Raw genomic sequence first — 25,253 nt, 5'->3', positions numbered from 1 at the left:
AAATATCTGTGTTCGATTTTTGTAAAATAATTATTTTGTTGAGAGATCAGACACGTCGACTAAATACAATAAACACAGCTACCATCCACCTTGCTAAAAAATGTCTTATCATGTATACACGATGGCATTTGCCATTGAAAAATGATAAAATATATTGATATATTATAAAATCTTGTTAGGTTAAATAAAAATTATGAATTACATAAAGCTATCATGTTCATCGTATTGTTGTTATGATGCTATTTTCTTTGTGAGGAAATATTTTACGTCCAGCGTCGGTCCCGTGTTGGCTTGGGTAGCCTAGAATTATCTAGAATAGTATATTTACGTGGATGACCTATTAGCATTTAATATATTCTGTAAGTGTTATCGGGTAGGAAAAATATAACTGGGTAAAATTGCCTTAAATTACTTTAAACTAAAACAATTGAACATTATAATATAAACATGCTTGTAGCGTATAAGTTGTAAACTTATTGTCGGTGGACAACATCAAATTATTAACACCTGCTGTGTTTAGGATAAAGAACATAACCAGTTCTAGCATACACCTATTACCAAGTGTTACACTTAATATCTAGCATATTAAACAGTTTGGATTCAGTATCTATCAATTAATATATACATACACGCTTTAAAAATCATGCTGCACTGTCTAATTAACAAAATACATTATATTGTAACACATGCATGATTATTAGGTACATACTGATTCTGCAACTACCACATTCTACTCTTGGCCTTTTGGCCAAGATCAAAGTGTAGTATCTGTTCCGACAGATGCTGCAAGCTATGACTAGCTATGACTAGCAAAGATCAGATGTGGGGGCAACTCCACATGCCTGACCATTAACCAGCTCCCAGTTCCAACCTCTCGGGAGCTGGTACCCTTTTTCCCTTCCCCCTCCCTTCACTCCTCACATTAAAAATCGGCCTTGTGCCTAATTTGCTCGGTGGGGGAGCAAATAAATACCATCTGTTCCGACAGATGCTGCACTTAAGATAATTTGTACCAGTCAATGGAGGGGAAACCCTCTATACTGGGACAATTATTATTTTTGGTAACCAGAGTGCCCCCTTTTTGCCTATTTTAGGGGAGCTGGTTTTTACCTCACATTAAAAACGGCCTTGTGCCTAATTTGCTCAGTGGGGGAGCAAATAAATACCATCTGTTCTTCAGATGCTACACTTCTATTTCTTGTTCTCTTTCGGTGGAGGAGAAATCCTTCACGACTGAGGCAATTTTTATTTTTGTACCTTTTCTCCACGTTAAAAAAACGACCCTGGTGTCTATCTCTGTCCCGTGGGGAGGCATAGTAATTAGGTACATGATTTAACGCCTGGCAACATCTCTGTTATTAATCGCCTACCTATTCTCCAAGTGTTTCTTGTTTCAGATGACTAACCGAGGTCATAAGCAGTAGTCGAAAAATGGTCTTAAAATATTTTTAATTCATCTCTATATTACTCACAACCTTGAACCACATTTGTATTGACAGTAAGGTCGTTCCCCAATTTCCTGCAACGAATACAATGAATAGCACCACGAAATTTCATATTGTAAGTAGATGTATTTATTTCCATGTCATATTTGTTGTTTCCTGTGAATTGAAAATTCTAATAAATATGAGGTTCTGCAAGAAAACTGTAATGATAACTGACATAAATCTTACCTGTCTGTTTAAAGGTGTGTGTGTATGTATGTATGTATGCATGTATGTATGCCTAAAACTTACCACAGCGGCAACTAATTTTCACGAGATTGGCAACGTTTTGAACCTCGTAACTTCGGACGATAAATATTAAAAAATTGGCTAAAAGCATTTTTTCATTATTTCTTCATTCCCAACTGGGCAGTTTCTACTGAGACGAATCACTTTTTCATCGGTATCTTCGAAAGTCATCCACTTTTTTCGATAGACTAGCCTGAATTTAGATCTTAACTACTCCCGATTTGGCGATAGACGAAACATCATCACATCACATTTTTTCATGTTCTATTCCTCCTCTGCGGTACGGGTTCGAGCCGGCTCGTCTACTACTACTTTATCTTTCAACATACACCTCCAAAACACTCGGCAACGCCGGGCACCCAGGCTTGTTATTTTATATTAAGGTTAATCGGTATACATGCGTGTACGTGTATCGGCGTATATGATTTACATTTTGACAGTTTACCATCTCTTTCCAGTTAACTACTATAAAGCTGTGTGCACGTCAATAGCCTTTAATATATTTATTCCTACATGAGCCTTCACATATGTGACACGGACCTTTTCCTTTTTTAAAATGTTATCTCATTCTTTCGATGTGAATATCTTAATGTCGTGCCAAGCTATATTTGAATTAATAAATTATTTCAGGGATACTAGAATTTTTCACTAATTTGTTTTTCAGAGAAAACTTAAACGTTTAGTTGTTTATGCTATAGGGTTTCCTTAGTATCACGCAAGAAAATGGGTTTCTTAAAGAATTATGTGACGGTAACCCCAACGAGGTTTTTAGTGTAGCGCATCTGATTTACATGGGTTTATTTATTTACTGCAGCGATTGGATCCCGTAAAACCTCAATTGCAAGGACGATGAGACTTCCAGTTTAACTGAAATCTTCGCATCATACAACTTTAAACAATTTCCAATAGATTGGCCTATCTCGGATATAGTTCACCACTATCATGCTCAACATAGCAGAACAGTATAAACATATACTTCTAAAATACTAATTATTGTATTTGGTGTCATTCTTGATCTCAGTATACACCTTACTCCAGCTTAATAAAATCTGAACTGGCTTTGAATATTCCGAGATTAAAATCAACATGTTACGTGTGTTCACTACTCATCCTACTACAAAGAAGTACCATATTTTCCGTAGCCATTCACCTCTTACCATCAACAAAGACGATTGGTTAAGGTTGTTGCATTACAAGAGGACGAAAATACGTACCATATGTTTTGAGTGGATACTTTTAAAAACATTTAAGCAAAAAACACATAAACATGATTTTTATGTGCATTAAATAACGTATAAGCATTGACGTATATTTACATTAAATAACTTATATGCATCGCTACAAACTTTGAAAAATAAGACATACTACGAAATATTAAATATTCTAATCCAATAAAGCGAACGTTTACTTATATGTTATTACAGAATTAAAGTCGTACAAATTACACGATACATATGTATGGTGTGCAGATAAAACGAGAAATATTGAGTTACTCTTTAACTAATCAACATTATATAAAAAAAAAACTTTGATTTTTCCAGAACACAAAACACTTTATTATATCAAATAAATTAAGTTTCTCATATGAATTAATTAAAATTACATGTTAAATAATATAATATATTCAACATTTTATATCGTTTACATTTTTATTATATTTTAATATCAGAACGAATTTTAACAAAAAAGCATTATACAAACTGTAAATATTTTTAAAGTACGTTTAATTGAGTATTTTCCTTACCTTAATAAGATTTGTGATATTTGTGATAGGAATTTTCAAAAATATTAGAATAAACATGTCTAAATTCTAATAATTACAAATTATTCCATTTTATAAGGAGTCGATAATGAAATAACAGGTTGCCATCAGAATTCTAAGCGTATGCAAATATGGAAAAATATGCTGATAAAAATCTAAACAAAACGGTTTTGTCTTCAAATATTTCTGCATCAATTATATATTCATGGTACTATATATTTCTGTTTTGATATTATTGTGGCTCCTCGTGTAACATGATCGTATTGAGGGAACGATTTGGTCCCCATTGGGAGGGCTGAGACCCTCCTGGGACCTGAGGAAGACCGGACAAATATGCTAAGATTGTATAATTGAATTTCTGACAACAGCTGGTATAAAAAATCCTTTAAATAAAACAGATATATTTTTATTGTTAAAATCAAACATGTGTTTTGTTGTCTGAGAATAAGGAGACCGGAAATGTCAGACCAATGTGAAGATGAAATCAGACCTATCGTCGCCTCGATGATACCTGTCTCAGACTGAATGACGGGTTGACCTCTTGGGGTCGTGTGAAAATGATTTCATTATTGGACCCAGATTGCAAAACTCTGGTCGTATTGCAGAATTGCACACACAACACGTGTTGGACGCTGATTGGTTAAGTGGATCGACCGACCCACCCTGTGACTCTTCTATAAAAAGCAAATACCCGCTCAAAACAGACAGATTTGCGCCGAATCCCGAGAAGAAACATCTCCTAAAACGCATGGCGACATCTTATCCGACATCCTGACCAGCAATTCCGTGAGCAGAAGAAAGAGATTTGCGACTTAAAACGTTTTAGTGACTAAACGATGTATATATGTAAAAAGGATCTGTAACTTTTGTGAAATTAACTTTTAGTAGTTAGAGAACCTTGATTTTGTCTGTCTTGTCTTTCGGGTGCGCATGCAAAGCTTGATTTGGCTTTTCAGCAGAATTCATAACCGAGACGCTAAGAATTCATGTGGAGATCTTCCGGTAGACTTGACATCATAAGCCACAGTTCCCGAAGAAGTTAGATGTCAGTGTTTGACCGGAGTAATGGGAGACCCGCTATACTCTTATATTTTCAAAATGTGTCCGTATATTTTTTTCAGAATATTATTTCTCATTTGATTAGAAATAAATATTATACTTGTCATTAATTTTATTTATATAAATTCATAAAATAATAATTTCTTTCTTCTTTCCTAAATAATAAAACGCATATTACATTATTATTTTATAAAACGTATTATACTGCATATTCTCAAATTTTCTAAAATCGAAATGTTACTTGTACAACGACATCAATATTTTTTTTAGTTTCATTGGAAAATAATAAGTAAACTATTGAGTTTTTTTCCAATTTGAAGCTGGCTTTCCTATCACCATTTAATAGGATGATTTGAGTCACGTGATTTAAAAACTCACGCAAAACTATCTTAAAGTTTGGAGCGATTCTTCTGTACATAAAATTTGGGTATTTAAAATAAAATTGTATTGCCCACCTGCAACAATATTTCAAAAGCCCTCATGGAAAAATGGATTGCAAAAACAATTATTTTACATTTAAACTTTCACAAGAGTTGATGTTTTTTTATCAAATGTTGTATTGATTCATCAAATTATTCTTTATTTAATCGTATTTTGGCAGCATTGGTCTTTCGAAGAGAAAATTGTAAAATCTATTTATAACCGTTTGGAGTTGTATTTTTTATAAAATTACTGGAAATATGTGTTTCATTATCAACGATTATAACATATAAACTGAATCAAAAATTTAAAACAAAAAACGAGAAAAATAAAGCACATTGAACTTAAAGGTTTCACTATAAGAATGAGAAGAATTTATTTGTTGTTTCAATATCTTTCTTCATTCCCCTATGCAGGAAGTATATAGCAAAGTAGAAAGGACTGACCAAGAAAGAAGTATAAGAAATGTATAGACACATTTTGAAAATATAAGTGTGTTGCGGGTCTCCCGTTACTCAGATCAAGAACTGACCTCTAACCTCTTCGGGAATTGTGGCTTGTAAATATATATATATATATATATATATATATATATATATATATATATATATATATAAATATATATATATATATATATATACATGTATATATATATATTTCTATTACATAAATATATATACATATTTCTATATTTCTATATATATACATATATATATATACATACAATAATGAATATATATTTAAATTTTCAAGTGTTTAGACCGAATATTTTCGTAGGAGGTTGGTAGAGTTCTCAAAGGTCACATCGTTGAACTTTGACCCCTTAATCGCCGAATGTCTGGCCGAAAACCGATCACATCGATTTTCCCAATTCTCAGTACCCGGTATATCAAATTTCGAGTCTGTAGACAAAAATTGACAGAGTTATTGCGTAGGGAAATATACACAGACAGACACACAGATACACACATACAGAGAAAGGCATATACTTTCACTTTTATAGATATACTAACATGGGTGCCCGGCGTTTCCCAGGTATTTGGAGGTGTATGTGGAGCAAAAAAAAAAAAAAAGTGGTCATTTTTTTTAATTTTGACCCCTATAATGACCCTTTAAAATTTATTGTTTTGGGCTTGAATCAAGTTATTAAGTAAGATCTATGTCCAAGGAAACTATATCTAAAATATCAAGGTTTTAGACCCATAATTGTCGCAGGAGTTTGGTACAGTTCTCAAAGGTCTAATCGTTGAACTTTGACACCTTAATCGCCAAATTTCTGGTCAAAAATCGATCGCATCGATTTTCCTAAATCTCAGTACCCGGTATATTAAATTTCGAGTGTGCAGACTTAAAATTAACAGAGTTATTGCGTAGGAGAAATGTGCACACACAGACACACAGACACACACATACACACATACACAGATAGACATATTCACTTATATATATATATCTATATATATATATATTTATATATATAGTAAGTTAGTAAGTTAGCTAGTTGTTCCCTGAATAATCGGTAAGACCTTTATATCGATTAGACAATGAACTGATTTTTAGAAGATTTTAAAGTAGATTCCCTTAAATAGAGTTTACAAGGCAACTGAAAGTTGTACGTCGCTAGTTTACATGTTGGTTATATCAAGAATATCAAAGAAAAGGGACGCTGTTATTTTGTAATACCGAGTAAACACAAGCGTAGCAATATTTTATTTTTTCTGTTTAAATAGAACTTAGACATATATAATATAAATTCTAGCGACAATTCTTAGAAGGATAATGCCTTTTACCTATATCGTAGCTTACAAAACAGAGCGATCGTCTTATTCAATCTTGTCAAATATTCCTATCGCCTCGCTAGAGTTGTTAAACTGTTCCAATTGGTTAAATAATATATATATATATATATATAAATATATATACATATATTTATATATATATATATATATATATTTATATATACATATATACATACGTGTATATATAATATTAACATAAGCCGTGTAAATTAAAATATTTAGCTACTAGCGGGGGTACCCGGCGTTGCCCGAGTGTTTGTTTCCGGGACGTGGGGGGAGTTTTAAAAAATGTTATGGTAGGTAAGTAGGAAGGATCAAACCCGGAGTCATGAGTAAGAGTAGGAAAATAAAGCGTGAAAAAAAAAAACATCTGCAACGTTAACAGTTCGGCCACCAAGAAAAGCCCATTCCAGTTGTTTAGGAAAAAAAAACGACTACGGTAGGTCGGCGTGAACGTAAAAATATCATGTGAGTTGTCCAGCACGCTAACCACTACGCCACAGAGCACTGCAGCTTAGTTTAGTGATTTTAAATAACTTTACATGAAAGAACTACGAAGCCAAACCGGTGTTCTCTTCTCAACTGTTCCTTGTGAACGATCCCCAAACGGTGTTAAGTGGTGGCAGGGGGAGGAGGAATTTATAAGAGAAAAAATATTTTACCACTTCCATTGATCTTAACCGATTTTGGCCGTGACTTCACAGCAGAAAAAAGTATAGAAATCTAAGATTATCGAGGAATTTGAGAAATAATAATCCTATAACACACCTCAGATATTGTTCTGCCGTTTGTGCATATTATATTTGCATGAAATATCTTGATTTTTAATCCTATTAATGTCAAAATCAGACGGAAAAATGAGTTCATTTTATTTATATAGAGATATATCTATATCTATATCTGTATCTATATATATATATGTGTATATATGTATGCATGTATGTATATATATATGTGTGTGTGTGTGTGTGTGTGTGTGTGCAAAATTTTTACGAGGCAACAACTATAGGTCTTCGATAGAATTTGGTTGGCAATACGGTTACTATTTATTATTATCATTATTATTTTTATTTTTTGTTGTTATTATTATTGTTATTATTATTGATATTATTATCATTGTTATTATTATAATTTTCATTATTATACTTATTAGTAGTAGTTGTAGTGTTTAATTCAATTTCATCATAATTTACTAAAAATGAACGTTAAATTAAGGACCCAATTAATATTCACGAGCTAAGTCACATATAAAATATATGACTTAGGTATACCCATAACAAGACACCACCACTCGATCAAAAACTGTCTTTTCTAGGAAAATATGTTATTTCTTTATATTTTTGAAATTATAACAAACAAAAATACCCCGAAGGTTATAATGTTAAAAGCAGAATATTATAATACTGTATATATTTTTAATATACTTTTAAGTTTTTTTTTTTTTAGTTTTGCAAAAACAACCTGTTTATTCAGTCTCCACAGATTATAAATAAAACATACATATCTTAATATGTTATCGAATAAATAAACAAACAGCTTTGTGTGCAGGAGAATATGTACTATAATTTGCTATAAGGATATCCAAAAAGATTAGCATATAATAACTTTATATTTAAATAATTTTCAATAATTTCATTTTCATCACAAACTCGGACATTTTACTTTCCACCGTCATCTTGATTTTAAGCATTAGAATTCAGTCACCTTTAACTGTTTATGTAAGCTTTTTAATGGCTTTTATATGTGATTAGATATCCAAATTTATTTTTTTTAAATAATTGAATTGAATTTTAATTACAGCCGCCCTTCATGGTAAAATATATACCTTTTAGCTTTATAACATTTCCTTCATAATAATTGATCAATCAAACTTTAATTGTTCTCTAACGCTTGTTAAAATAAATTAAAAACTGCCTTCTCCTATTTTTACATCAAACACGAGCTTTTGCCTTTATCTTTCTCAGTTTGAATATCATGTTTAGTCGGTTTTTAATTTCATGATTAAAGTATTTCTCCTTTTTTCTTTTCTAATTATAAATAAGAAATGAGGCACACTCTTTTTCCATAAACTAGATTATACTGTATTTACCAATTCTTTATTGCGGGAATCAAGTTGACAAATAATTGTATCATAATTTGGTGGCTCTTTAAAGGCTGTTTTTGGTAACATCCATCGTCACATCCATCGTCTACAGAGGTCCATGCCTTCTTTGTCATAGTAATTTTTTACAAAGGGGATAACAACTTTTGAAAACCTGAATGGCTTCACTATCTTGAAAAAAATCTCACGTTAAATGACACTTGCAGATATAATTACTGTTTATAGTGTTCACACTTTCATTTTATAAAATAAATTTTAGTATTGATTGTTTATTTTTATGTACATTTAAATTTACACACTCTAAAATTATACAATTATTGTTTTTTTTTAAGATTTAAAATTATGCCTATTTTCGTGTTTTCGTAAAACATATATGTATTTATCCTTATCAAAAAATAATGATTACTGCTAAAATATTCAATGAATCTCACACTTGAAAAGACAAAATATAAAAGAAATAAACACATTCAAATTTCTAATTCCACCGTTCGATATCGAAGGAGCTATGTGTATTATTTTTTGTTTATGTTTTTTTTTTCTAAAATCATTCCTTGTCTTACCAACAAATTAGTGTGCGCTTAATGGATCGCTTGAGCTTAGAAAGGTCGAACAAGAGACAAATGAGAAGGCCGTGTGACTCCGAAAATCTATATTGATACAAGGAATATTTAAAAACTATTACACTTCCCAAGGTGCAGTTACTAATACATTCTTGAAAAATTTATATTGATTAAATTATTATTTGATTTTCTGTAGATTTTTAAAGACACACTCTGTTCTGACAATCGAAAACACTCCATAAATTTGGGGAGCTCTACCTATATTAGCTAACATACATGTTTTCACCTGTAAAGTTTGTATCTGTAAATGTCTAGTTTGCTTCCAGTTCATTTACTACTTGCACCCACACAGAATTTTATGGGTTTGTGGTTTTCTTTTGTAATAATAATAATAATAATAATAATAATAATAATAATAATAATAATAATAATTATTATTATTATTAATGTTTACTCGCTATGCGTAGTCTCACAAGCCATCAAAGATTCCTCTTTGAGAGCAACTTGTGATTCCCTTAGTGACAACAAGTCTGCCCAGATTTCCTATACTCGCCACGTCTTTTAATAACCTTTGCAAACACCGTCGCTTACAAGTGAGACCTTGTCGGATGTGGCCTCTGGCTTTCCCTGGGAGTTGGGTTGCAAGTAGCTATTTATGGGCACCACACCAATTAATGGGGGCGGTATTTTTTAATTATACTGTTTCAGTTTCCATGCCTATTTTTAGTTTTTATTTTGGGATAGATTTCTGCATTCATAAATTATGTGGTTCATTGTTTAATTTCCTTGTGCACAGAGTCTGCATTTCCAGTTTTCTTGTCGATTTTTGCTTTTATGTGATTAGTTTTAAATGAGTTCCATTGCGCGGCTATTATTAGTTGTCCTGTTTCTCTGTTAAGGTGTCATTCAGTAGCCACTTTGCAGTGTTTTCGTTTGTCTTTTCTTTTGTCCTTCGCCCATATAGTTGTTTCACTTCCCATGTTTCTTTAATTGTCTAAAACTTCGTCTTTTTTCTATTTTGTTTGTTGCTTCCTTGTCTTTTTTCTGCAGTAATTGTTCTTTCGGTGTTCTGCACTATGCATTCCTCTAAGCGTTTCTTGTTATACACAAGGTATTTTATACCGATCAGCCTTCTTCCGCCGTTTCTCCTTTTCACGTAAAGTCGGTCAGTCAAATCGTTCGGGTGTACTGCATTATACATCGTAATGGGTTGCTTAGTCTTCTGGACACAGCCCGCAAAGATTACCAATCTCCACTCCCCACACCAGAGGAAATAGTCAATAAATTAAACGGTGGTAAAGTATTTCCTAAGGTGGATTTGAGCGACGCATATTTGTAGATATCCGTCGAGGCAGAATGTTCAAATCTCATTTGTATAATTACACACAGGGTACATTATAAAGGTTAGATCTCGGAGTCAAGGTCGCACCTGCGATTTTCCAGCAGTTCATTGATACCGTGCTTGGTTGCCTCGATTTCGCTTGCGCCTATTTGGATGATATTGTCATAGCCAGTAAATCCACAGATGAGCACCGAAAACACATACATGAAGTTTCGGTTTGATATAAAAGAAGTAAAGAGTGAATTCTGTATGGAGGAAATACGTTACTCATATCACATTATTGATAAAGATGGTGGAGACTCCGATCTTGAGAGGGCAGCAGTTATAAAGAACATGCCTGCTCACAATAACGTGCAGGCACTACAAAACTTTCTGGGGCAGGCTAATTCCTACCAAGCCTTCATCAAGAATATGTATGATTTGCGCGCCCCACTAAATGTACTGCTGAAGAAAGAGAAAGACTGTAACTTGACGCCATAATGCCAGAAGGCGTTTGAAAAGATCAAATAGATGTTAACTTCAGGTCTTTTTTGACACACTATGATCCAAGGTTGAGAATAATAGTAGCGTATGACGAAAGCTCGTTTGGTGTGGGAACATGCATACTTAATATAATGCCTGACGTTCCCAGGAAACGCACATGCATTAGGAACGCTACTAACGGCCGAAAAACAGTACTCTCAAATGAAAAAAATGGCATGAGTATTATATTCGCTGTGATAAAGTTTCATATGTATTTATAGGGCAGAAAATTTATATTGCAAACGGACCATAAGCCGTTGCTCAAGACTTTGGGTTCCAAAAAAGGCTCACCGACATATACGGCTAATAGAATGCTGAGATGAGATACATTATTATTGAATTTCACCTTGGAGTACTTGTCTTCGAAAAAAGTAGCCATTCGGACAGCTTATCTAGGCTGATACCATTGAAAAGGGATCAGTTTGAAGATTCCATCATTGCCAATCTTCGGACGAACGGTAAATAAAACTGATGACGGGCAACACAATCAGATAACTCCCAGTTTCTCTACACGAGATTAAAAGGGAAGCAGAGAAGGATGATTATATCTGTGACATAAAAAAATAAGATAGCAACAGAGGTCGATGTTCCAGAAGTGTTTTCTCTTTGCGATGAGGATTTACTATATGGCGAAAGAGTGGTGATTCCCAAATGTCTCCCAAAACGAATTCTCCGGGATTCCCACACAGGACATTCTGGAAAACTTCGTATGAAGAGTTTGATGAGGAACTATGTCTACTGGTCCAAAATGGATAAGGACATCAATGAGAGGATAGACTCGTGCACAGGTTGTGCCCTTGCAGCTTAATTTCCAACAATTACGTTTAAACCTTGGCCGAAGACTGACCAGCCATGGTTTAGGGTGCACATCGATTTTGCGGTTTCGCTAGAGGACAATTATAACTTAATCATAGTCGACAGTTAAACTAAGTGGCCTAAGGTATTGAGGTGCAGAAGACCGAAAACTGGACCGACTATAAATTCCTTACATTAACTGTTCGCACTTTAGATGTAGTCGATTACATTGTAAGTGATAATAGAACCTAGTTTACGTCTGCTGAGTTCAAAAGTTTTTGTGATACGTTCCGAATTAATCATATCACCGCTCCTCAATATCATTCCGGGTTGAATGGTTAAGCGGAAAGCTTTGTGAACACTCTTAAAATACCACTGAAGCAGGCTCAAGGGGCACTAACCGATGAAGTACTTCAACAATATCTACACGTGTATAGGATTAAACCCAATCCGAACAAACCAACAGCTGTTTAACATGCAGGAACGATGTTTGGGCGGAAAGTGAGATCTGTTTTTGACAAACTCTTACCCAACCAGCCAAACCCACTAGTGTCCAACTAGTAAACATTTCATGTCAGGTTGAAGGGTGTTTTTCAAAAGTTATAACACCAACACATAATTCTGAGAGATAGCTACACTTACTAAGTCGGTGCCATGGTATATATCATCCAAGAACCAAAACAGAGCCACAAATGTCACCAGAAACAACTAAGAAGGTGTCGATCAGTTGAAACCATTGAGAGTTCACCATTGAAATATAAGCCGATAGACACTGTCTTCTAAACTTTTGATCTTGAACCGTCTTAACCAATACATTAACTACAACGGTCGGTCCGTAAGAGAAAGTTTACTAATCCACTGATGGTAAATCCTAAAAGGAATAGATACTGACAGCTTTTACGAACAAAAGGCTTGGGAGGGGGTGTTGGAGACGCCCCCATGGGATTAATGGATATCTCATGACGTCACTTCTTCTAATGACGGCACTTCCGGTAACGAGTACCGGTGAGTTTGGTACGCGGCTAAGCACGTTGTGTGCAAAGGTCCAACAGTTGAGGAATGGTATTGCGCAACCAGCATTGCCTGTAATATATGTGAATGCATGTTTGCTTCTAAGAGTTCTGTGTTCCTATCGTTTGTATTACGATTTAACACCATAATAGATACACTCAGCAGAATAAAAATAAGTATCATTACATTTGGAAGGTATTTCGTATTTATACGACAACTTATATTAGGTTCAGTAGCAGACATACTGCGTGCATTTATGTATAGAAATTGAGATAGGAAATCAGTGAGAACGAAAGCGAGAAAAAGACGTGAGACTGTAGTCACAATCACTTACAAAAAACTTCATCTCTCTCTCTCTCTCTCTCTCTCTCTCTCTCTCTCTCTCTCTCTCTGGTTATTTACATGTATCTTTAATATATTTTTAACAATGTTTGGTTTCTCACAGCATGCCGGCGGTTACCTAATCGCTAATTTAATTTCAGCTTGATCATGAATACTCCGGGTGAAAAACGTTTACTTTTTTATTTATTAATTGCTCGTAAATAATAAATTGCTGTTTCAGGATCCTCCAAAATACCAGCGGTAGATATGATTAATATGAACAATTTTAGGGAACATGAAACAAACACGCCATTCTCCCATCATTTGCATAAAATAGAAACGGTTCAGTTAGGTGGCATGTAATGCATGAATATATAGTGACTGAAATTAAGCAAACAAGTGACAACTACACAAATGGCTGATTATTGTGTCTAATATATCTTAATTGGTGAATATAAAATAAGTTAGATTTGACTATTTGAATGAATCGGTCAATGTAACACACATATTGCTATTTGTTGTTCCTCGATAATTAAATGTGTTTTTTGCATCTTTCTATGTAATTGAAATTAGATGACATTTTATACGGAACTATAATTTTGATAGTGAATTTTTAATAGCATTTAAAATAAAATAAAAATGTGTGTTTTTTCTCAAATATTTCCAAGAATCATCAAATGTTTATGTTTCATATGCCGCATTTTTCTAATGTTGCCTTCGATCATTATTAAAGATCTAATTCCACTTTTATTTTCACGACATAAAATAAGTTGTTTATAACAGAAAACATCATGTAGATTTATCTTTATTGATCACTAATTAATAATATCCTTAAACAATATTTTAACGACAAAAATAATCTTATAAAAGTTTCTATAATTTAATTAATTGAAATCAATGCCTAAGACGCATCAGATAAGTTTATGATCACTAACATAGAACGGTGAGAAATTATTCGATGTAAGATACTGAAATTTTTTCTCCAATTGTTAAATCAATGATGTTTATTGTGTAATCATAATTGTGTGATTAAAGCTGCTCGCCCAATATCTTATTTTCATATTGATGAGTTTTTTTTTTTTTTTTTTTTTTTTTCTTTGCAGAGAATTTAAGATATTTCTCCGAAAATTCTTATCGGTTATGTGTTCTGTGGAACTTCGTAAAATATCCAAAGGTAATGTTGCATTATATATGTTCACTCATACATCCCAAGCATTTGTATCTAAATATTTTGTAATGTTAATGTTTTCTATCGATACATTTTTGGCGATTCAAATTATTTGTAATCGATTTATATTTGTTCACTCGTTGTCTGCTTGGAAGAGATGAGGTAGAGGAAGATAAAGCAGCGAATGTAATGCATATTCTTCTTGATTGGACAAAAGTTAAAAAAAAGTGTACATACTCGACCCACCTATCTTACCATCAACACATTTAAACACGACCGAACTGTATTTTATATTAGGTTGAGAAGTAAGTTCTTGCGGAGTTTAACATTTTAATTTTGATATCATATGATGACTTAAAATTCATGTTCCTTTAATACATTTAATTTATACGTCATATCAAAGAGCGATTTTCGCTGTATTGAATCTGCCAAATCACAATCAGTTTGAGGCAATTTTGTCTTCGATTTAGGAAAGTTGAAAACCGGACTGAAAAACAAAAACAAATTCGCACAGTTTTTTCTCTTTTGAATCCAAACAAAGCCGAAAACCTATTGAAACAACACGCGATGAAATTCATCAGAAACCTTGTCAACGAAACCGGCATTATTCAACAAAAGTCCAAAGTCTCCTCCATGGCAATTCCCGACCGCACATTGTTAAATTGACTCTACAAAAGTTGAACGACTGTAGCTACAAACCTCTACCTTAACGCCGGACTCTCCTGATGTCTCATCCGTCGACTACTTCTTTTACAAGCATTTCGACAACTTTCTTCGTGCAAAAATTTTCAGAAATAAAAGCGGTATCAAAAACGCAAAGTCGTCGCCGTTAGAAAGGAATATTTTTTACGTTACTGGTACCAATACACTTGTTCTGCATTGGCAAAAGTCTGTTGATTCTGGGTGTTCTCATTTTGTTCACTAAAATATGAAGGGAAAACCCACAAGAACATATCTTTCAACGTTAAACTATTGCATTCCGTTTGTGCGTAAAATAACGAGAATCTATTACGAAAGTCTGCGAAAGAGCTGTTTTACGTATATAAATTCCATCACATTTACATTTAAAAAGGGAGTTTTACCTTTATTTGAAATTGAGAAAATCGTTCCATTTACCTGAGCTAAAACATATTGGGGATACTTACAAGCAAGTCATATAATTTTCCTACTTTGATGTGAGTATGACATATGATGAAGTTAACATTTTTATGCCAAATGCGAATTCATGCCTCTTTTGTATGTGAACAAATATGTCGCTGCTAAATAAAACACTAAATACAAATATAAGCTACAAGTACTCTAAAACTCATTACTATTTCTCGATTTACAAATTACATAGAAATTATTCTTTCTAATATTTATGAGAAAAGATGCCAGAAAAAACGCAACATATAGGCGTAATATAAACCGCTGAACAAATTCTAAAATATATCCTCTTAACAAAGTTGTTTACAAAACGAATCTGATAATAGAATGATGCAATATAAATAAGATAGAAATCAAAAGCAACATTGAACTTTCTCAATATAAGTGACTGTTATTCTGACTAAACCAATGATTTTGCTTCACTTGTTTTCTTTCGATATCGATTATTTTATTCACAGAACTTATCTTATTTTGTAAAATAAATTATTGATTATTTACTGTCTGCATACAAAGACTAGCTGCCAACTAATTTTTTGTTTCTCTTATAATATTTTTGAAAACATATTTGTCTGTGAAAATAATATATTCTATAAAATATATACTATAACGATTTATTAACATCTTCGATTATGAAAAAATAAATCCAACATAGTTACTCGATGATAAACCAAATACAACCATGTGCATGACATACGAATTAAAAGCTTATAATATACTTCCACCCATGTTATCCAGTGAAATGATATGGTGAGATCAGACAAAAAGTTAATTACACGCTGTTCTATGAAAAGTGAAACGTATACACTAGTGATCCATACATACATACATACATACATGCATACATACATACATACATATATATATATATATATATATATATATGTGTATGCGTGTATGTATATATATATATATATATATATATATATATATATATATATATATGTATAAACGGTGGCTTTTAAGTGAAGGAACAATCCATCCGGTTTTATAAGCTTGTCCGTCTATCTATATAAACTTGTAACGTAGAATTTGTTTCATACTTAGCCTCTTTTGTCATTACCTTCTACTATAGTGATATATATTTTACCTCCAAAACTTATAATTCTACCCATTCGTCGTAGAAAAATATTACTATCTTTTATACACGTGTCTGTCTTTTTCACTTTTATGTCTCTTATTTTTTCGTTTGCTTGTTTTAACTTTCATAACCCCAAGTAGATGGCTCTCCTCCTAGACGTTTTATGTTAATTAGCAAGACTCCTCTACAATCATCCCTTACTTTATTTTTATTACCATTTGGGGTTTTAATCAAATTTTTAAATCTATCTTGCGAGTAATTTTTAATTTTTAATCTATTTTTTTATAATCTACTAGCTGTACGCTGCCACACGTTGCTGTGGCTAAATTTGGTGTAATGGAAAATTCTAATAAAAAGAGAACATGCATGTTTCTTATATTCTTAGTACAGCAATCCACTCTAAAAAAAAAGAAAAAAATGGTACTCTTGCAGCATTTGATCTTGATACTCAGGATTACCTCAATCGTTGCTTCGGCTCGACCAACAATTGGTGGATAAAGCTAACGTTGAAACGCTAAATGTTTTTTTTTCTGTATAAAAAATGTGAGTTAGTAATTAATATTTGAGTGATGCGAGGGTACTATACACAGATTCGAAAAAGTTGTCTAAAAACAAATGAAAGCAAAGGTAAGGTAAGTTACATCTCTACCTAACTGGATAATTGTTTAGTGTTTTTATGTAAGGTAAAATGTTTAATCGGCTGGAAAAACAGAAATGGTTGCAAACTGTTGAATATATTAAGTTTGGGAAGTGAAGTTGAAAACTAAAAACTATAAAATACAGTGTCAAAAACCCACCGAATATGTTACCATGACATAGGCTGACATAATAGGCGGGTGTGTGAGAGTGTTTTGTATAGTTTTTTTTAGTTTAACCCACTTTCTCAAACTTAACATAATCAACAGTGTCCGCCACCATTTGTATCTTTCAAATACACCGAGAAAACAGTGTTTTTCGAGTTGACTAAACGTTAAATTAAAGGAAAAGGGTTTGTATTAAAAGACACAAAGAAGTTGTCAAAAAATGAATATATAACAAATAAATGTTATCAAAAGGCAAGAAAAGTAAATGGTCTACCTAACTGGATAAGATTGCAGTGTTTTTATGTAATGTATAATGTTTAATCAGTTCAAAAACATGCAGTGTTTATCGGTATATTTGGAAAATACAAATGGCGGCAGACTGTATCGAACAGGTTAAGTTTGGGGGACATTTTGGGAAAATGAGTTTAAACTAAAAAAAACTATACAAAATACTGTTAGGAACTCACTCAATATATATTACTGTTATGTAGGCTGACATATAATCAGTGGTTTAAAATGTTGATTGATACAGGTAACGACTTTTAAGAGTCCCTTTTAGTGATTACCTGGTTTGAGGATATTATACAACTAAATGGCAAATCTGCCCCAAAAATCCGGTATTATTTTACTTTAAGGTCCGTCTCATGTTCGTATATAACGAAATATTTTATTGTAGATTTCAGTGTACTAAAAACGAATTTGCAAACCATTTCCATCGCAAAAAGAAAGTGTTCATGATATGAAGAAATTACTTTTTCGTAAAGTGGGTGATCACTTTTCAAATTAAATTTAACTTTGAATGAGCACCCACTTCCTGGCCACCTGAGTGAGGGGCATTTTTCTGTGTGTGGGGGTGTTTTGGCGGCCACCCCCGCCCCTCCAATCAATTTAAGCAGGTAATTTTAAAGAATTTTCCAAGGGTAGAAAGAAAGCCCCCACCCCAAAAATCGTGGCCACAAAGTGGGTGATCATTTTACGTTAAATTATTATGGAAATGTGATCCTTCACTTTTTAAACTTAACATTTCTTCATATCTTGGAAACTACTCGTTTGCCTTAATTATAAAGGTTATTTTCGTTTTCAGCGACCCCGAAAACCTATATGAGTGGTAATTTTAAAGGAATTTCCAGGGTGGAGTAATTCCTCATATTTATCTTTTTTTTTTTTTTTTTTCCAATAACATAAGAAATTAAGAATTAGACAAATTTCTGGTGCTAATGCACTTACCGATCCGTACTATTTTTTAAATCGTATTTCCAAGTATAATTAAAGTTTTTTTTTAATTTATTCAATTGTATTCTAAATAATGTTAATGCTTCTGTACGTTCCTTGTCTGCTTAAGTTTAATTTTTGTTTATTAAATTGTTAGGTGAAAGTCCAGAATAGTTACAAAACACCCTCTTCTCCCCATGTTAAGAATGTCTTTTTAAATAATAACGTTATTATTTCAGCACGGATCAATAAGTGCACGAGTACCCAATTCCTTTAATAAAGAAAAAGCATTCATTTTTTAGAATAGATGCAAAACTCCCTCCCCATGTTAATAATAGCGTTCTAAATAACGGTATTATTTCAGCACGGCACCTTCTCTGCATCAGTATTATCTTTTGTTTATTAAATTGTTAGGTGAAAATATAAAATAGTTACAGAACACTCTCCCTTTCCCATATTAAGAAATGCTTTCTTAATAGCGTTATTTCAGGAGGGTACCTTCTCTGCATAAGTACCATCTTTTGTTTATTAAATTGTCAGGTGAAAGTTTAGATTAAGAACAAAACGTCCTCCCCATGTTAAGAATGGCTTTCTAAATAACATTATTATTCTATTATTATATTATAATAACGTTATCATTTAAAAAGTCATTATTAACATGGGGAGGGGAGGGTGTATTTTAACCTTACAATTCAATAAAAAAAACATATAATAAAACTGTAATTAAACCTGGAAATACGATTTAAAAAATAGCGGGGACAAAAAAATGTACTTTACCAACCGATCTTATATCGAAAAACAAAAAAAAACTCAAAACGCAAACGACAAACTTTTTTTTGGCCTTATATAATAAAGAAAAATGTGTAAATTAAAAAAATTAGAAGATAAACAAATGAATTATGTTGTTATTTTTTTTTTTTTTTACTTAACAAGAAAATTAAATCTTTCGTCAATTCGTGGCTGTGAAATGAATCGAACCGGAAGTTCAGTTTTATCAACAGAACAGATTCGCACTAACGGTTAAAAAATATATTTATTTTATTTAATATTTTAATAATTCGCGAGGTAAATTTATTTTAATAACATAAAACATGCGTCGTCTCTAAAGATGGGCTGACTGAAAATTTCAAATAAATTGGTAACGTAGAAATATGGTTTTATTCAATTTTTACGAACCAAATTTACATTTTTATCAATATATATATTATTATATCAAGTATTGCATCATGTTTTTATTCTTGCTTACTCTTAACGTCAATTGCTCTTCCATACTCATTACTGTATCATCTTCTGTCATGTTAATCATTAATTATTATTATTATTATATATCTCATATACCTTTTCTCAGCATATTCTAGATAATTTTTTACATATTTTAATAATTTACCAAAATTATTCATATTACAATTTATTCTTATAAACTGTTATTATTGCTCAGCTATTTACTACTTTATTTTGCCATAATTTCTGCATTATTTTTTTATATTATAAAAAATAGTATGCATATTTATGTGCATGTGTCCCCTTTTTGGACATATTTTCTTATTTCTGTATTTCTTAATATTTAGCCTCTTTATGATGAAGTTTATAATGTATTATATTTTCTGAACAATTAAGGTTATTTCTCTATATCTTATCATTAAAATTATTTTTATTACTAATATTATTACAATTTACTTCATTATATTATTTTATTTTGTTTATTTATAGTATATTCTTATTTTTTTTTGTAGTGTTATTTTTGATATGTTGTCTCTAATTTTTATAAGTAACCATTACCGGAAATGTTAATTTTACATTTGAAATGGCATCGTGGTAAATGAAACTTTTGATTAAGAAAATCTAACCCTACTATCCATTACTAAAGGTTTTGGCAAGCTATTTCGATTACATTAGATATATTCTCATTTACACACACATACACACATATATATGTATATAGATATAGTTATATCTATATATCTATCTATCTATCTACCTCTATTTATCTCTCTCTCTCTCTCTCTCTCTCTATATATATATATATATATATATATATATATATATAAGCGAAAGTACCCGCCGTTGACTGTGTTCAAAAACAGCCTACAGAAAATGGACTCCGTATTATAGTTTATGAAAAGGAAGGGTTGTACAGAGATAGCATCGAATTTGGGGGTATTAAAACCAAAGCAAAATATGATGAAATTAAAAATAAAATAGACAAACCCCATAATTTATTATACCATACCTGTTCACACTGAAACAATCATTACAATATTCTGTGAATCTATATTACAAAACCTTGTTAAACTTTGTGACATATTTCCATTCTATATACACTCCATAATTTTATGATACCATATTTCTTACAAACTGAAACATAATTATCAGAGTATACTTAGGCAGATAGATATGAAAAGTCTTTATTAAAGTTTTCGCCTATTTTCATTTTATGGAGGCTAGGCGCGAACGCAGACCGCACAATTTTATTATACAACCCCTAATTAAGTTAAAACATACTTATCAAAGTATTATTATGTACATCTATATTAAAAACATTTGTAAACCTTTTTTTATATAATTTTTTAATATTTTATTTCCATACTTTGTGGATCAGGCGTGTAAGCAGACCCCACAATTTTATTGAATCATTATTATGCCCGATCAACCATATCCATTACTGTGTCTCGATACATTTTCTGTCATCATTATATTATCAGTTTTCTATAATAGTCGACCAAATCTGAGCCTATTCGTCACAAGACACCCCCACACACGTTCAGCTATATATATATATATATATATATATATATATATATATATATATATATATATATATACATATATACATATATATATGTATATGTATGCACGTGTGTGTACGTTCGGCTATGATACTAATACATATAAATGTATGGATGTGTATCTGGGTGGAAGCCCTATACTCTTGTGTGCATTTACCATCCCCTCCCCCTTAGCCGACCTCCTTTCTTTTCTATATTTCTTCTAAAATTGACACAATTCGGCTTTTGACCCTTTCCTCCCAAGCCCTTACTTATTAGATGATTTCAAATGCGGTCACCCCATCGGATTTCTTATAATATTGTAATCACAATAACCCCTATTTTTACTTCTTCCGTTTCTCTCTGAAAATATGACAGTGTCAAATATTCGTTGATCCACATCATTTCCCGGGCAACGCCGGGTCTCTCCGCTGGTAATGGCGAATTTTATTCCACAACCAAAAGGTTATAATTGCGAATTTGGGGAAAAAACATAAACAAACAAAACTAAAACAAAACAAAATCAATGATAAGTTTATAGTTATAGGCAAACCAGAACAGTACCCTATTTAAAGTTAGAAGCAAACGATTTTTGTCAGCCCTTTTTACTGGTATTATATTTCATTACTAAGATATCTTCCGGCATGAGTTTTAACTTGCCAAGTTTATAATTTATTAAATTGTTAGGTGTTAGTACAAAATAGTTAACAAAGAACTCGCTCCATCATGTTTAGGGTGGCTTATATTATTATTATTTATTTATTTATTTTTTACATAGGCGTCACCACTTATCAAGACCAATCGGCCACTCAAGGATAAGGGTTAAAGAGTGTAGAGTAGTCAAAAGGACAATATAGTTATCAATAGTAATGGAAGTTCGGTAAATTTTTTAACTTAAGTTGAACGGCTCATCAGAAACTTGTTCACGATGGACTTGAAGACAACCATATTATAGACAGCTGGAAAGCAGGAAAACGGAAGGCAATTCAACAGGCGTGCAGTTCTAAGAAAGAAGCTTTGATCATGGAATCTATGTTTAGGTTTAGGCACAGATAAAGAGTGGGGAAAATTATTGATAATGTTTTCAGCTAGTCTAGTGTTTCATGTGAACGTTTGGCGAGGGGGACCATAGATTGAAGCTCAGTCGAACACTCTCCATGAAAATACCGATAAAGCAGAGACAAGCTCGCAACATCTCTTCTGTGAGATAGAGGTTGCAGAGAAGAGAAAAGGGCATCTCCCATCATGCCACGAAGTCTATTTTGAACCCTATCAAGGCAGGACAAGTCTTTTCTAGCAGTTCCTTCCCATATGTGGCGACAGTATTCCATCCTTGGACGTATCTGGCTCTTATATAGATAGAGAATTGCATCAGCAGTGAGATATCTACTGGATCGATAGAAGGATCCGACCATTTTCCCAGCGGCCTTGGCAACAGATTTGATGTACGTATTCCATTTAAAATCAGGAGTAAAGGTCAAGCCCAGAAGCGTATCAAAACTTGACGCCTCCCCAAGACGAGAGCCATTCATTTTAATTGATGCCAGATGGGGAACAGAATGTTGATGATGTAAAGATAGAAGCTTGGTTTTAGATGCATTAAATGTAACCAGCCACTCCTTTTCCCCATTGTACAACGTGATCAAGATCAGAGGAGAGAGAATTGGAGAGAACTTGGTCGTTTACTGTCTTAGATGTGCTACCATAGATGGTAGTGTCATCTGCAAAAATGTCTACGATTGATGTAAGGATGTGATTTGGAAGATCATTAATGTAGATCAGGAAAAGAGTTGGGCCCAGGATGGATCCCTAAGGGACTCCAGCATTTATACTGTGAACTTCTGATTTTTGCCCATCAATTGCTACTCTAATGAAGAGAGAAATGATTTAATGATTGAGAAGACATTTCCATCTATACCATAGCTGGGGATCATTTGAAGTAAACCTTTATGCCATACCCTATCAAACGTCTTTGATATGCCAAGTGCAATTGCCCTAGAAAGGTTGCCTCTGTCGAGAGATTCGCTAATCCTATGAGATATAACTGTATTTCAGAACTCTCAGTAAATTTTATTTGGTGGATTTCTACCAGTAATTATATATGATTTATGTTAAAGTCATTATCGAGACTCGAAATACATGACACTACTGTAACAGTCAACTTTCCTTACCTTCACGTGTCACTGGACACTACTTATTTTTCGAACTGAGTAAACGTTTTAAAGTCTATTGTAAAACAAACCCAACCTCCTATTACATTTTGAAAATGTTGTATTTTATTATTTGTAAATGTAAATTTGAAATTTTGCCAATTTTCTGTAGAATTACATGTTTTTGGGGTGTTTTTTCACAAACAAAATCTTTTGGATGAAAAAAAAACAACTAAAAAAGTGATCGCCAGCGATTTAATCATTTAATTAAGGTTCCATTTTCAGGACTAAAAAATAAATTAAATTTAAGTAAATATTACTTTTTTTTCAGATTATTATGCATAAAAATTTAAAATAAAGTAATGATTTAATAAAACGTTACAATTATTTTTTAAATATTAAAATTTATTTATTTTGGAGAGTGCGGGCTTATTTAAAACAAAAGCTCCCCCAGTAATTTCTTTTATTTTCTATTTTTGAGCGATTATGATAAAGATCCCAATATGTCTTCCCCTTATGTTGAACAATATTCCTCGTTCTCACGTAACACTCGACGTTACATTTTTTTACTAAATAAATGCTTTAAAATAAATTAAACTGCTAAGACCTTGACCAACTAGGTAGATAAATTCCATTTTATCATTTTAAAAACAACAGTAAGCAAGTATAACTATTTTAAAATAAATATTTAGTGTCTTACCGATAGTGAGTATCGGTCTATAGTATCGTTTTTGGACTTAGTGAATGTTTAAAAATAAGTGAGACCGCTAACAACTTAGCCAGCTAGGTAGAAAACAAACACTTAGAAAATCAATTGTATCTTTTTTAAAACACCAGTAAATAGAACAATATGTTAAAAATGTTATGCGTGATATATCCTCGGTTAAAATTATTTCTCCCTCAAGAACGGTCATAAAATGTGTTGTCAATCGATGTTTATTCAATAATGAATTAATTTTCCTACTTATCGTCGATAATGGCCGAGTTTCTGGGTACGAATTTTCAGGAAAGGAGTTTCCCGGGCACGACCAAACACACTTTAAAAGAAGTTTAAACACAAATAAATTTATTCAATAATGTAGAAGAGTATTGCTTTAGTAGCATTTATTTGTGAAGTATTCTGTTATTACTTTTTCTGTTAATTACAGTAATTAATGCACCAATCCAATTCATCTTTTTGAGGTACACCTATCTTTAAATATAGATATAATCTCCTTTTTAATTAAGAAAATCTTCAGACAATGTTTCCTTATACATTTCATCCAAGATTTGGATAAGATACTTACAACATATATTTTCATCTATATTTTCCACTTCCGTCTAAGAAAAGTGGCATACACTTTAATTATTTAAGAAGGAGCCGGTGGGAGACACATCCAATGTACAGCTGGCGCCAAGGAAATTAAGAAAGAAAACCTTCCAGAGGATTTAACCCTTCTAATAATCAAGTGAACTCCTTCGGGTGGGGGCTTATAGCCATCTAACGTATAGATTCTAAATGTTTGC

The 25,253-nt window shown here is 32.4% G+C and overlaps 1 pseudogene; it reads left to right on the top strand.

Moving 5' to 3' along the window:
• The first annotated feature begins 727 nt into the window (after nt 1-727).
• On the top strand, nt 728-893 carry LOC145247642 (U2 spliceosomal RNA; annotated as a pseudogene).
• Nucleotides 894-25,253: the final 24,360 nt, after the last annotated feature.

Source organism: Euprymna scolopes, chromosome 25 (genome assembly GCF_053919585.1).
Source record: "Euprymna scolopes isolate OS-2025 chromosome 25, ASM5391958v1, whole genome shotgun sequence".
Lineage (NCBI taxonomy): Eukaryota > Metazoa > Mollusca > Cephalopoda > Sepiida > Sepiolidae > Euprymna > Euprymna scolopes.
Note: the sequence above shows the minus strand (reverse complement) of the source record. Positions and strands in the feature narration are given on the sequence as shown.